Source organism: Oncorhynchus masou, chromosome 16, assembly GCF_036934945.1.
Source record: "Oncorhynchus masou masou isolate Uvic2021 chromosome 16, UVic_Omas_1.1, whole genome shotgun sequence".
NCBI lineage: Eukaryota > Metazoa > Chordata > Actinopteri > Salmoniformes > Salmonidae > Oncorhynchus > Oncorhynchus masou.
Window position 1 is genome coordinate 33830410 of NC_088227.1, and position 13832 is coordinate 33844241.

The window sequence follows — 13832 nt, forward strand, 5'->3', positions numbered from 1 at the left end:
GAGGGAAACCACCATTCAGATGGTAACCACCACGTCTTCCCCATGGTTTGCAGAGCACAGTGAGAGTGAGTCAGGTGGAACAGGGAGGACTGTCACACTATCTCTCTCGCTCCTTCCCTGTACCATTCCTGTCCCCCCCCCCACACACACACACACACTCTCCCCCTCTCTCTCTCTCATATATCCACACACATACACACACACAAACAAGCTCCCACACACACTCTCTCCCTCTCTCTCACACACACATGCACACACACTAACTCTATATCTCTCTCAATCTCACACACACACACACCAAACACATACACACACACAGCTAGTCACACTGTGTGACGGATGCCCCTCTGTCAGCCACCAAACCAGAAAATCATGTCTACCCATTACGGCCAACTAAACCCCTATGAGATTATTGCTAGGTAACATTATCTCCTACCCCATTTCATTAATCCGTAACATTTGAGAAAAGGAGCCCCAAATATTCACAGCTGCAACATACCAGAGTTGCTCCATCTTCAGATATTGGTCACATAGACCCGGTGAAAATTACCCCGTTGCCCATCGAGAACCTTGGCAGTGGTTTGGCCCTCCCACTCTTCGAGCTTAACACACACATACATTAGCCAGACAGATCACTGACGATGGATGAAGGGAGAGGGCATTCAGCTCTCCACGTCCAGCTGAAGACAGATGTGCTGCATCTGCACAAGGTGTTGAATATCTGGTGTGATGTTCTAACCGTCCCCCAATCCAATACTGAGATGAATACCAAGTACTAGGTCTGGCTCCGTCAACTTTCAATCAACCTGTTTCATCCGCCTGAGACAGTAGCAAGGCAATGACAAGAAAACATACATGTATACTGCGATAAGTCTCAAATTCCTCCTGCTTGTGAAAAATGATGTAGCCCATAAAGGCTTGGCTTGCTGTGCCTTTAGGGGTAACATGACATGCATCCCAATGCTCTTACCTTGCAGCGTGCCTATGTTCTGGAGACATCGGAGCACATATGTTGCTTCTTCACTCGATGACAGGAAAACACAGCACAGTCATTCAGAGACACGCAGATCTGAGAAAGAGTCTGTTCTGGTGGGCAGAAGAAAAAAACAAAATCCCTCTCTTCCTTCCTTCCTGTTTCTTTTTTTTATCCAAGCCCTCAGAGGAATAGGGTGATAGGAATGGGGCGATGAGGAGAGGATGAGATGCAGGAGGACCAGTCTGTTGTACTGTTCTGTGGCTGTGTATCAGTGCTGGGCTCTGCGTGTACTCCTCCACTGCAGCACTGTGAGTGACAGAGGCTCGTGCTGCATGTTCCACAGGCTCTACCGGCACAGCGCAAAACACGGCAACTCAATTCCCGTCCAATGGATTCAGAAGCCTGCATTTCTGTATCTCCACATATCCCCTTCTATTTTTGTATTGATTTACCTCTCTCTCTTCTCTACAGGTTCAGAGTACGTCCTGTGTTTGTCTCCATATCATTGGATCCTTACTCTCCTTTTCCGTCCTTTGCGTCGTCCCTCACTCCTCTCACTGGACGTCATGTGTCTGATACTCCTGGCAATAAAATGTCAAGCCCAATAAAGCTCCAACCTCCTCCTCCTCTGATGATGACATCACTGCTTCAGCTGACCGACAGTGAGTGTTTTCCTCGTCTCGTGTGAGTATTAAAGTCACAGACTTCAGACAAATTTCTTGGATTCAGTTGGACCTTCAGTTGATGATTGTTCATCATAGGTAATATCAGATGACACTATTACCTAATTTGGAGTTGCAAATCATGTAATAACATAACACAAAATTCCAATAGATGGAGAAACGCTAACTGACAAAACAACTTACATTTACATGCAACAGGTTGGTTTAGATATCCTAGTGAGTGGTTAACTTAGGGTTAGGTTTAGGCATGCTAATGAGTGGTTAAAGGTAGGCTCAGCGATATGACGTAGATGCAGAAAGTAAACAGCATAGTGGGTCAATTTCCGCAACAAGTAAGGGCGTTGAAGCCCGAGTCTCAACTTCTCCGTTGTTTTGGTGCTCTGGCTACCACGCTGTAACAGCATGATGGGAACCCATGCACATGCACAGATACTGTGTGTGACTGTGTGAGAGCCAAGTCTTGCATCTTGCTCCTCTCAATACCTGCGTTGCTGCTCGTGGCAATGTCATTTCGCCAGTGGTGTAAAGTACTTAAGTAGTACTTTAAAGTATTTTTACTTAATTAGTTTTTGGGGTTATCTGTACTTTACTATTTATATATTTGACATTGTTTAATTTTCACTATATTACTAAAGAAAAGTATGTACTTTTTACACCATACATTTTCCCTGACACCCAAAAGTACTTGTTACATTTTGAATGCTTAGCAGGACAGAAAATGGTTCAATTCCCACACAACAACAAAAAACATCCCTGGTCATCCCTACAGCCACTGATCTGGCCATCTGGTTTGCTTAGTATAAGGACATTTTAATTATTCATACTTTTACTCTATTTTAAAAACAATACTTTTAGACTTTTACTCAAGTAGAATTTTACTAGGCGACTTTCACCTTTACTCAAGTCATTTTCTATTATGGTATCTTTACTTTTACTCAAGTATGACAATTGGGTACTTTTCCACCACTGCATTTCACTGAGTCTACCGTTAAGGTAACAATTTAGGCTTAGAAAACGAAAACATACCTGGATTCTAACTGCTGTCAATCAAAGTGCGAGTTACCACCATGATTCATCATTAATAGATAGTTCAGCTACTGTACCAGAACTCAAACCATCACCCCTCCAATAACCTCACGTCTTGCCATTTTATTAATCTGCTCTCTCTCAGGGCAAAATAAGATATCTTTGAAGAGAAAATATATACAACTTGTCTGAGGATTATATTGATTTGGGGTTAATGTTTCTCATTGGTAATGGAGTTAATGTAGTTTATTGGTAGTCTCATGGAGTGGACACTAGTTTCTGAGGGATGAGAGTGCACTCCCTCTTGACATGATGCTACTAAGGGAATAGGGCTGCAGAAAAGTTTGTGCTGTGGTTACACAGTAGCATTGGGCTAAAGGGGAGAAGAGGGAGGGAGATGTTGGAAGAGGTCTAAGGGCCCTATAGGGTCTTAAAGATCCTGCACAGCTTCACCTCAAGAGAACCCAGTGCCATAACTACAGAAATATCCTGCTGATTCAACAATTCGGGAAGTCTCAAAAAATTTGATTTCGCATAGAATTGTGAAGAGTTACCTCCTCAATATCTCAGCCAAAAATATATTTTCTTATCTGTAATCCAGTACTGCACTTGTACAGTACTGCACTGGTCGAAAGAATTACTCCAGAGAAAGACAACATTGCACCATACAACAATCTTAGATCTACCACACTTGACCTGAATTGTCCCCATTGTCACAAGTCAAGCTAACTACAGGCCTACAATATGATAATTGCCCTCAAACACCACACGTGGAACAAAGAATCCCATTCTCCCACATTAATTCCTGAGGCATACCTCAAAGGCCCTGTATTATTTTCTTCATGCTCCTCATTTGATTAAAGTGAGCATTAATTATGGCACCAAGGGGCAGAAAAGGCAGGTGCGGTAACCGCTCCCCACTCGCTCAAGGAAAGAGCGTTCCGCTTGACAAATGGCTCCGCTCCAGAGAAACGCCGCTCAATTCTCCAAGCCACAAATACAAAGCGAAAAATGTTTATAATTAAAAGTGCATCCGGTCTTTATTTGATCCATTTGAAGGTAATTAGAGATGTGGTTGTATTATGATGTGTAGGCTGGTGTCACGGGAGAGGCAGGTCAACAGAGCAGGGTTGTGTTCATCGTTCACCAAACGGTGGGAAACAGCTGAAACAGGGACAGAGAACTTGTTCTGGTCCAAAAAGAAACACTCATTTTCCAGCTCAGTTTTCCGTTACATGCAGTAATGAATACAACCCCAGTAGAAATTAGATGATGATGGAATGAGAAAATATACTGTCTCTGTATTGACACTCACTGTCTATTAGGATAGATCAGTGGTTCATTCCCAACCTTTTTCCGTTACCATACCACCAACTAAATTTTGCTCTGCCCGGAGTACCCCTGATGTGCATTTTACCAGTAAGTCTATGGTCTCAAGAGTCTTCTCAATTACCCCCTGTGGATAGGCCAAGTACCCCCAGGGGTCCTAGTACTCCTGGTTGGGAAGCACTGCTCTAGATTACCCTCTTGAGTAAATGTAGATATTAGCATGCAGATGTGTTTGTACTAGTACTGACCTAGAATATCACAAACATATTGCATTGGGACACTGATGAAGTGATTCCCCCCAAGGCCACACATTGCAAACCAACCAGCCAAACATTGCACATATGTGGGCCTAAATGAATCTGACTGCCACACTGACTGGTTCTTGTCCCACCCTGGTAAGTATCTTGGTTCAGTTGATGTGTTCATCATCAAAGGCGATAGCGCCACCTAGTGCTGTAACTCAGAGGTTCACAGTCCCCGTAATGTAAGAGTGCAGGTAGTTACTGCGAAGTACATTGTTACAAATCTTTCAAATGAGAGCATTTCATATATACAAATATTTAGGTTAGTGTTGATATGATTGAAAAAGTTGTTTGAAAATCTTTGCTAGTTGATTTTACCCTCAGTTCCTCGATAGATCCACACATTGGCTTAAACAGCCCTCCGACGTTCCTATATTGTCCCCATCCTCTCCAGTTTCTCAGGCAGGAGATGCAGTAGATTTGTTAGATGATCTATACTGAAGAGATTAACATGCACAATTGACAAAATCTGATGAGTCAGGCTAGATAAAATGCAAGGCCTGAGGAGCAGCGATAAGGAACGCTCAGAATAGTCCTCCATCGCTGGTTCTGATCATCAAAAATGATGGTAACACTGATTCCCTGACTTACTGTGAAAGACAGGCGGTATGCTGCTGATTGGACAATTTAATGTAAGCCTCCCAACCCGTCCTTGTATAAGGAGAGATTAACAATCAGTTCATCTAGAATGTGTAAAAAGTATAAAAGTGTGTGTGTTCTCCTGTAAAAAGTCTAATGTCAGCTCCTTCAGCACTGTGAGGGACATTTAAGGCAGCATGGCTATTGCACCACACAGGCATAATCACTCCATTACCATTACTCACAACACTTTAAATGTTAATGTAAAGAACTATATTAACATAAATGATAGGCATAAACCACCACATTCACCGAGACCAGTAAAACCTGTTTACGAAGATTCTGTTAAAATGTAGAGCAAAAATGCTATAAAGCATTGAACCATTGACCATACATTCTACAGTAACACACGACACAACTGTACACAGAGGCGTCATGCCCATTTTACTATATTTTGTCATTTTTTATTTAACCTTTATTTAACTAGGCAAGTCAGTTAAGAACAAATTCTTATTTACAATGTCGGCCTACGAAAAGGCCTCCTGGGAGGGGTGCTGAGATTCAAAATAAAAATGTAGGACAAAACACACACAGCGACAAGAGAGACACCACAACACAACATAAAGAGAGACCTTTGTGCCCCCTCAGATCTGTCCTGTTTGATTTATTTTTTATTTTCAATTGTTAAATGAATTACTAAACCCCCGATTTAATCATAATTACTAGGAAACATGATCTCCCATTTCATTCATCCATTTAATTTGAGAAATTATTTATTCTTGATGAATGAATAAAACAAAAAATATTATGTTGTATGTTTCTCTGTAATACTACCCACTGGGCACAGACGTCATTTCAACATCTAATTGTGATTTACATTTGGTCAACTAAATATCTCATCATGTCATTGGATTTAGGTTAAAAGATGTGTGGAAAAACACTTAATTCCCTTATGTTAATGATTTTTTGCAAATCCAATCAGTTTTCCATGTCGATTCAACGTCGTCACATATAATTTTGGGGTTGGAATGTGGTGGACACAATGTTTCTTCAACCAGTTTTTGTCCCGTGTTTAGCCACCTAGCAATTTTATGAAGTTGGCTTTAGCGAGGCAGCTAGATGCAGTAGGTTCCCAATCTCATAACTAGCTACCAAGGCCATTTCAGGCTATCAATCAAGTTAGAGTAGCTTGTCTAGCTATCTAAGCTGGCATGTCAGCTTGTGTTGAAGAACTCCTCGCCATTCAGTTTCGCTTCTGTCCAATCAATGCTGCTTCAGTGCTGGTTGCTGCTTCCAGCCTAATAATGAAAATATGTTCTTATTTGGTAGATGTATCCTCCCCTCCCATGCCTCTTACCTGGGTTATTGTCAAGGAAAAGGCAGCAACGTGTCCATAGTAGCCATGGTAACACCTGTGACAAATTAACACATTTGTTTTAGAAATAGTAGGACTAGCTAATGAAGTTGAGTCACTACAGAATATACAGTTGAAGTCAGAAGTTAACATACACTTAGGTTCGAGTCATTAAAACTTGTTTTTCAACCACTCCACATATTTCTTGTTAACAAACTACAGTTTTGGCAAGTCGGTTAGGACATCTACTTTGTGCATGACACAAGTCATTTTTCCAACAAATGTTTACAGACAGATTATTTCACTTATAATTCACTGTATCACAATTCCAGAAAGAGGTTGAACAGGCTAGTAATATGGGTTGCAACAATTTCAGGGGATAAGTTTAGAAAGAGAGGTTCCAGATTGTCTAGCCTGGCTGATTTGTAGGGGTCCAGATTTTGCAGCTCTTTCAGAACATCAGCTATCTGGATTTGGGTAAAGGATGGGGGTGGCCTGGGCGAGCTGCTATGGGGGGGGGGGGGGTGCAGGGCTGTTGACCAGAGTAGGGGTAGCCAGTTTGAAAGCATGGCCAGCCGTAGAAAAATGCTTGTTGTAAATGATGAATTATAGTGGACTTATCGGTGGTGACAGTGTTTCCTAACCTCAGTGCAGTGGGCAGTTGGGAGGAGGTGCTCTTATTCTCCATGGACTTTACAGTGTCCCAGAATAGTTTTGAGTTTGTTCTACAGGATGCAAATATCTGTTTGACAAAGCTAGCCTTAGCTTTCCTAACTGCCTGTGTATATTGGTTCCTAACTTCCCTGAAAAGTTGCATATCACGGGGGGCTATTCGATGCTAATGCAGTATGCCACAGGATGTTTTTGTGTGAAGGGCAGTCAGGTCTGGAGTGAACCAAGGGCTATATCTGTTCCTGGTTCTACATTTTTTGAATGGGGCATGCTTACTTAAGATGGTGAGGAAGGCACTTTTAAAGAATAATCAGGCATCCTCTACTGACGGGATGAGGTCAATATCCTTCCAGGATACCTGGGCCAGGTCGATTAGAAGGGCTTGTTTTAGGGAGCGTTTGACAGTGATGAGGTGTGGTCGTTTGACTGCAGACCCATTACGAATGCAGGCAGAGGCAGTGGTTGCTGAGATCTTGGCAGCAGAGGTGTATTTGGAGGGCAAGTTAGTTAGGATGATAACTATGAGGGTGCCCGTGTTTACGGATTTGTACCTGGTAGGTTCATTGATAATTTGTGTGCAATTGAGGGCATCAAGCTTAGATTGTAGGATGCCCGGGGTGTTAAGCATGTCCCAGTTTAGGTCACCTAGCAGCACGAGCTCTGAAGATAGATGGGGGGCAATCAATTCACATATGGTGTCCAGGGCACAGCTGGGGGCAGAGGGTGGTCTATAGCAAACGGCAACGGTGAGAGACTTGTTTCTGAAAAGGTGGATTTTTAAAAGTAGAAGTTCAAATTGTTTGGGTACAGACCTGGACAGTAGGCCTGCAGAGTTCTGTCTATCTTTGCAGTAGATTGCAACTCCGCCACCTTTGGCAGTTCTATCTTGTCGGAAAATGTTATAGTTAGGGATGGAAATTTCAGGGTTTTTGATGGTCTTCCTAAGCCAGGATTCAGACACAGCTAGGAAATCCGGGTTTGCAGAGTGTGCTAAAACAGTGAATAAAACAAACTTAGGGAGGAGGCTTCTAATGTTAACATGCATGAAACCAAGGCTTTTACAGTTACAGAAGTCAACATATGAGAGCACCTGGGGAATAGGAGTGGACCTAGGCACTGCAGGGCCTGGATTAACCTCAACATCACCAGAGGAACAGAGGAGGAGTAGAATAAGGGTACGGCTAAAGGCTATAAGAACTGGTCGTCTAGTACATTTGCAACAGAGAGTAAAAGGAGCAGGTTTCTGGGCGCGATAGAATAGATTTGAGGCATAATGTACAGACAAAGGTATGGCAGGATGTGAATACAGTGGAGGTAAACCTAGGCATTGAGTGTTGATGAGAGAGATATGGATATCTGCTGTTGGCTTGTGTGGATGTATGTATGTGTTATGCAACATAGCTGACTTGAAACATTGTTAAAAGTTTCAAGGCCATGGGCCTTTCTCATGATGGAACAGACAGGGCACAGAAGACAGGGCACATTCAGAGCGTGGGGTTGCAGAACAAGCGGTCTTTTGTTAGATAACAGGAGCCAGGTGCGAGATAACGGTATGGAGCATGAGCGCATGGATGTTCTTCAAAGCAACAGTTACATCTATCAACAGAAGCGCCTAGAGGCGGGGACCTGCCTGAGCGCCTGCAATAGGCTGGGCAAGTTTAAACCACGCTCAGCCTCTACTGTGATAGGCCAACAGACAGGTTGGAACTGTCTATCACAGTATAAAGAATACTGTTTACATACATTTGTCAGTTCTCTGTACTGCCCTGCGTGGTATTACCGTGAGCCCGTATATACGAAAGTTGCATTTGCCATTTATTACTTAGCTAATAAAAAATACATAGTATAAAATCGGTGACTCATTGTTATATTTATCCTGATACCAGATTCGAATTTACGCAACTCTGACAAGAAGAAATTGGGTGCAGGGGGATGGGGCCCCAATCTGAAAGTTGGATTTTAGAATGGCAGTTTGGTGAGGTTGATGGGTAGGCTAGTCCCACAGTAGGCTAGCCTATAGGCCTATTTTATATTAAACTAATTTAAATACAGTCCAAACAAAACACCACCACTAATTAAATAAATCAAGCAATGTGATGCTATGTATTATACAAAACAACAAGGACCAAAATATCAGGGATGATGATGTACTGACAATATTTGTGTTGTTCTACTTTCTACTTAAGAGTCAACTACTATTTAAAATTTACTGAAAATGTGTCATTCAAAGGACATGATTTGCTCTCTCTCTCAGTCTTATTAGAATTATCACCATGGCAAATAGCCTACATCATCATCCACGAGCTCACTGGTTTCGCGCCCCCCAAAAAAGAAACAGTTGTGTCTCAGATCTACACAAAAAACATTTCGTATTGTGCATTCGAATAAAAAAAATACATGTGACATAAATAAGTAATTGATGAAGAACGCAATTAAAATAGCCCAAATAAGTAGCCTATTATTTTCCCATAGTACCTTATTCAACGCGATCATGCTACATCTCCTTCATTGAACACATTACAATAATTGTTGTTTATATGCGTATCGATGACACCTCATGCTATTCAAAAACGTCACAGTGAGCTGCAGAACATTTGCAGTTTTATAGTTAATCTGGACAGTTTTGAGCACAGTCTTCAGAAAGCCCTATCCACGCTGACTTTAAAGTGCATGTCAAATGTAAGAAGTCAAATGAAGATAGACAGACGCCATTTTCATGAGGTCAATAGCCCAATAGTCAGACCACGTTTGGAAGGTATTGAAGTAGAGTAGTCTTAAATACACAGGCAACTCATAAAAATATATTCAGATTTTGCAGCCTTCTGTGTTGTTTTAATATTTGAAAATCTGGAACTGACATCAACTGAATGAGACAGATATGCACATGAAATGAATCCCATACAGACAAGAAATATGGCCTTTTTATCAAACATGACATACATTTTGATCAAACATGTCACGTTCATATATGGGTTTTAAATATATGACCATATTTTAAAATGTCACGTTTATATATTGGTTTTAAATATATGATCATATATTTTAAAATGTATGATCATATATTTATTTTTTCAATGAACCCTAAACAATTAATGAACATGCACCTGTGGAACAGTCATTAAGACACTAACAGCTTACAGACGGTAGGCAATTAAGGTCACAGTTATGAAAACTTAAGACACTAAAGAGGCCTTTCTACTGACTCTGAAAAACACCAAAAGAAAGATGCCCAGGGTCCCTGCTCTTCTGTGTGAATGTGCCTTAGGCATGCTGCAAGGAGGCATGAGGACTGCAGATGGGGCCAGGGCAATACATTGCAATGTCCGTACTGTGAGACGCCTAAGACAGACGGGGGTACAGAGACACAGTCAGGACGGACACAGAGAGAGGCCAACGGAGCACTAGGAGAATCCTGCTTCTGAAGACAAAGAGCCAGCCTCAGCTCTGTGATGGCTTCCCACCACAGGTGAGGCTGCAACGTCTTGAGTAAGGGCTAGACTGTCCAGAGTCCAGGTCTGAATGTGATTAATAATGTCCCCAGACCTGGGAGTAACATGGGAATGTAAGTGACTTACACTCACACACACCTTCACACGCATTTGTGTGTGAAGTCCACTAGAAAGAACTAGTCCACTATAGACGCCAGACTGTTGTGCTGTAGGATCAAGGGCTTGCGACTGCCTAGAAGACTTAGCGACACCTTGAAGATCACCTCTGAACCCTGGAGAAACAACATGTCTGGGGGAGAGACAGAGACACAGAGATGATGTCTCTCTAGGTCTCTGTCTCTCTGGGTCTCTGTCTCTCTGGGTCTACATCCCCTGTCGTCCAGTAACCACATAGACACTCCTTTTTGGGTAGCCATGTCCTATTTTTGTCTCCCTTTTTCAATAGCCAATTGGTGGTCACTGAGCCTGTATTTGGTCAAGATTTGTCTCTGTTTTGTATCTCTGGGGGAACAAATTCTTATTTACAACGACGGCCTAGGAACAGTGGGTTAACTGTCTTGTTCAGGGGGCAGAACGACAGATTTGCACCTTCTTAGACAAGGAGACCAGACCAAAAAGACAAACGCTCATAAATATAGAACTTGATTCTTGCTATACAGGCATTTGGAATATTGCACAAAAATATACATTTGAATGAATCAAATTAATTTGATATATCGCCCAGCCCTGTGCAGTTCTGGTCAAAAGTAATGTACACTTAGCCCCCAGTGACAATTCTCTCATTTCTCATACAGCCCAAACACTTGCTCATATAGCCCAAACACTTGCTCATACAGCCCAAACACTCTCTCATACAGCCCAAACGCTCTCTCATACAGCCCAAACGCTCTCTCATACAGCCCAAACGCTCTCATACAGCCCAAACGCTCTCTCATAGAGCCCAAACGCTCTCGCATACAGCCCAAACGCTCTCTCATACAGCCCAAACGCTCTCTCATACAGCCCAAACGCTCTCTCATACAGCCCAAACGCTCTCTCATACAGCCCAAACGCTCTCTCATACAGCCCAAACGCTCTCTCATACAGCCCAAACGCTCTCTCATACAGCCCAAACGCTCTCTCATACAGCCCAAAAGCTCTCTCATACAGCCCAAAAGCTCTCTCATACAGCCCAAACGCTCTCTCATACAGCCCAAACGCTCTCTCATACAGCCCAAACGCTCTCATACAGCCCAAACGCTCTCTCATAGAGCCCAAACGCTCTCGCATACAGCCCAAACGCTCTCTCATACAGCCCAAACGCTCTCTCATACAGCCCAAACGCTCTCTCATACAGCCCAAACGCTCTCTCATACAGCCCAAACGCTCTCTCATACAGCCCAAACGCTCTCTCATACAGCCCAAACTCTCTCTCATACAGCCCAAAAGCTCTCTCATACAGCCCAAACGCTCTCTCATACAGCCCAAACGCTCTCTCATACAGCCCAAAAGCTCTCTCATACAGCCCAAAAGCTCTCTCATACAGCCCAAACGCTCTCTCATACAGCCCAAACTCTCTCTCATACAGCCCAAACGCTCTCTCATACAGCCCAAACGCTCTCTCATACAGCCCAAACTCTCTCTCATACAGCCCAAACGCTCTCTCATACAGCCCAAACGCTCTCTCATACAGCCCAAACGCTCTCTCATACAGCCCAAACGCTCTCTCATACAGCCCAAAGCTCTCTCATACAGCCCAAACGCTCTCTCATACAGCCCAAACGCTCTCTCATACAGCCCAAACGCTCTCTCATACAGCCCAAACGCTCTCTCTCTCATACAGCCCAAAAGCTCTCTCATACAGCCCAAAAGCTCTCTCATACAGCCCAAACGCTCTCTCATACAGCCCAAACGCTCTCTCATACAGCCCAAACAGCCCAAACGCTCTCTCATACAGCCCAAACGCTCTCTCATACAGCCCAAACTCTCTCTCATACAGCCCAAAAGCTCTCTCATACAGCCCAAAAGCTCTCTCATACAGCCCAAAAGCTCTCTCATACAGCCCAAAAGCTCTCTCATACAGCCCAAACGCTCTCTCATACAGCCCAAACTCTCTCTCATACAGCCCAAACGCTCTCTCATACAGCCCAAACTCTCTCTCATACAGCCCAAACGCTCTCTCATACAGCCCAAACGCTCTCTCATACAGCCCAAAGCTCTCTCATACAGCCCAAACGCTCTCTCATACAGCCCAAACGCTCTCTCATACAGCCCAAAAGCTCTCTCATACAGCCCAAAAGCTCTCTCATACAGCCCAAAGCTCTCAACAGCCCAAAGCTCTCTCATACAGCCCAAACGCTCTCTCATACAGCCCAAACGCTCTCTCATACAGCCCAAACTCTCTCTCATACAGCCCAAACGCTCTCTCATACAGCCCAAACGCTCTCTCTCATACAGCCCAAACGCTCTCTCATACAGCCCAAACGCTCTCTCATACAGCCCAAACGCTCTCTCATACAGCCCAAACGCTCTCTCATACAGCCCAAACGCTCTCTCATACAGCCCAAACGCTCTCTCATACAGCCCAAACGCTCTCTCATACAGCCCAAACGCTCTCTCATACAGCCCAAACGCTCTCTCATACAGCCCAAACGCTCTCTCATACAGCCCAAACGCTCTCTCATACAGCCCAAACGCTCTCTCATATAGCCCAAACGCTCTCTCATACAGCCCAAAAGCTCTCTCATACAGCCCAAAAGCTCTCTCATACAGCCCAAACGCTCTCTCATACAGCCCAAAAGCTCTCTCATACAGCCCAAAAGCTCTCTCATACAGCCCAAACGCTCTCTCATACAGCCCAAAAGCTCTCCCATACAGCCCAAAAGCTCTCCCATACAGCCCAAACTCTCTCTCTCGCTCTGCCCTTTGCTTTTTGATATCCATCTTCTACCCCTCCCTCTCTACCTTCCTCTCTTTCCAGTTTAAAATACATGATCATATACAGTACCAGTCAAAAGTTGACACACCTACTCATTCAAGGGTTTTTCTTATTTTTTTTTACCCTTTTCTACATTGTTGAATAATATTGACGACATCAAACTTATGAAATAACACATGGAATCATGTAGTAACCAAAAAATCTTAAACAAATCAAAATATATTTTAGATGTTAGATTCTTCAAAGTAGCCACCCTTTGCCTTGATTACAGATTTGCATTCTCTCAACCAGGATCACGAGGTAATCACCTGTAATGCTTTTCAAACAGTCTTGAAGGAGTTCCCACAAAAGTTCCCACTTTTCCTTCACTCTGTGGTCCAACTCATCCCATACCATCTCAATTGGGTGTAGGTCGGGTGATTGTGGAGGCCAAGTCGTCTGATGCAGTATTCCATCACTCTCCTTCTTGGTCAAATAGCCCTTACACAGCCTGGAGGTGTTGAGTCATTGTCTTGTTGAAAAACAAATGAGAGTCCCACTAAGGG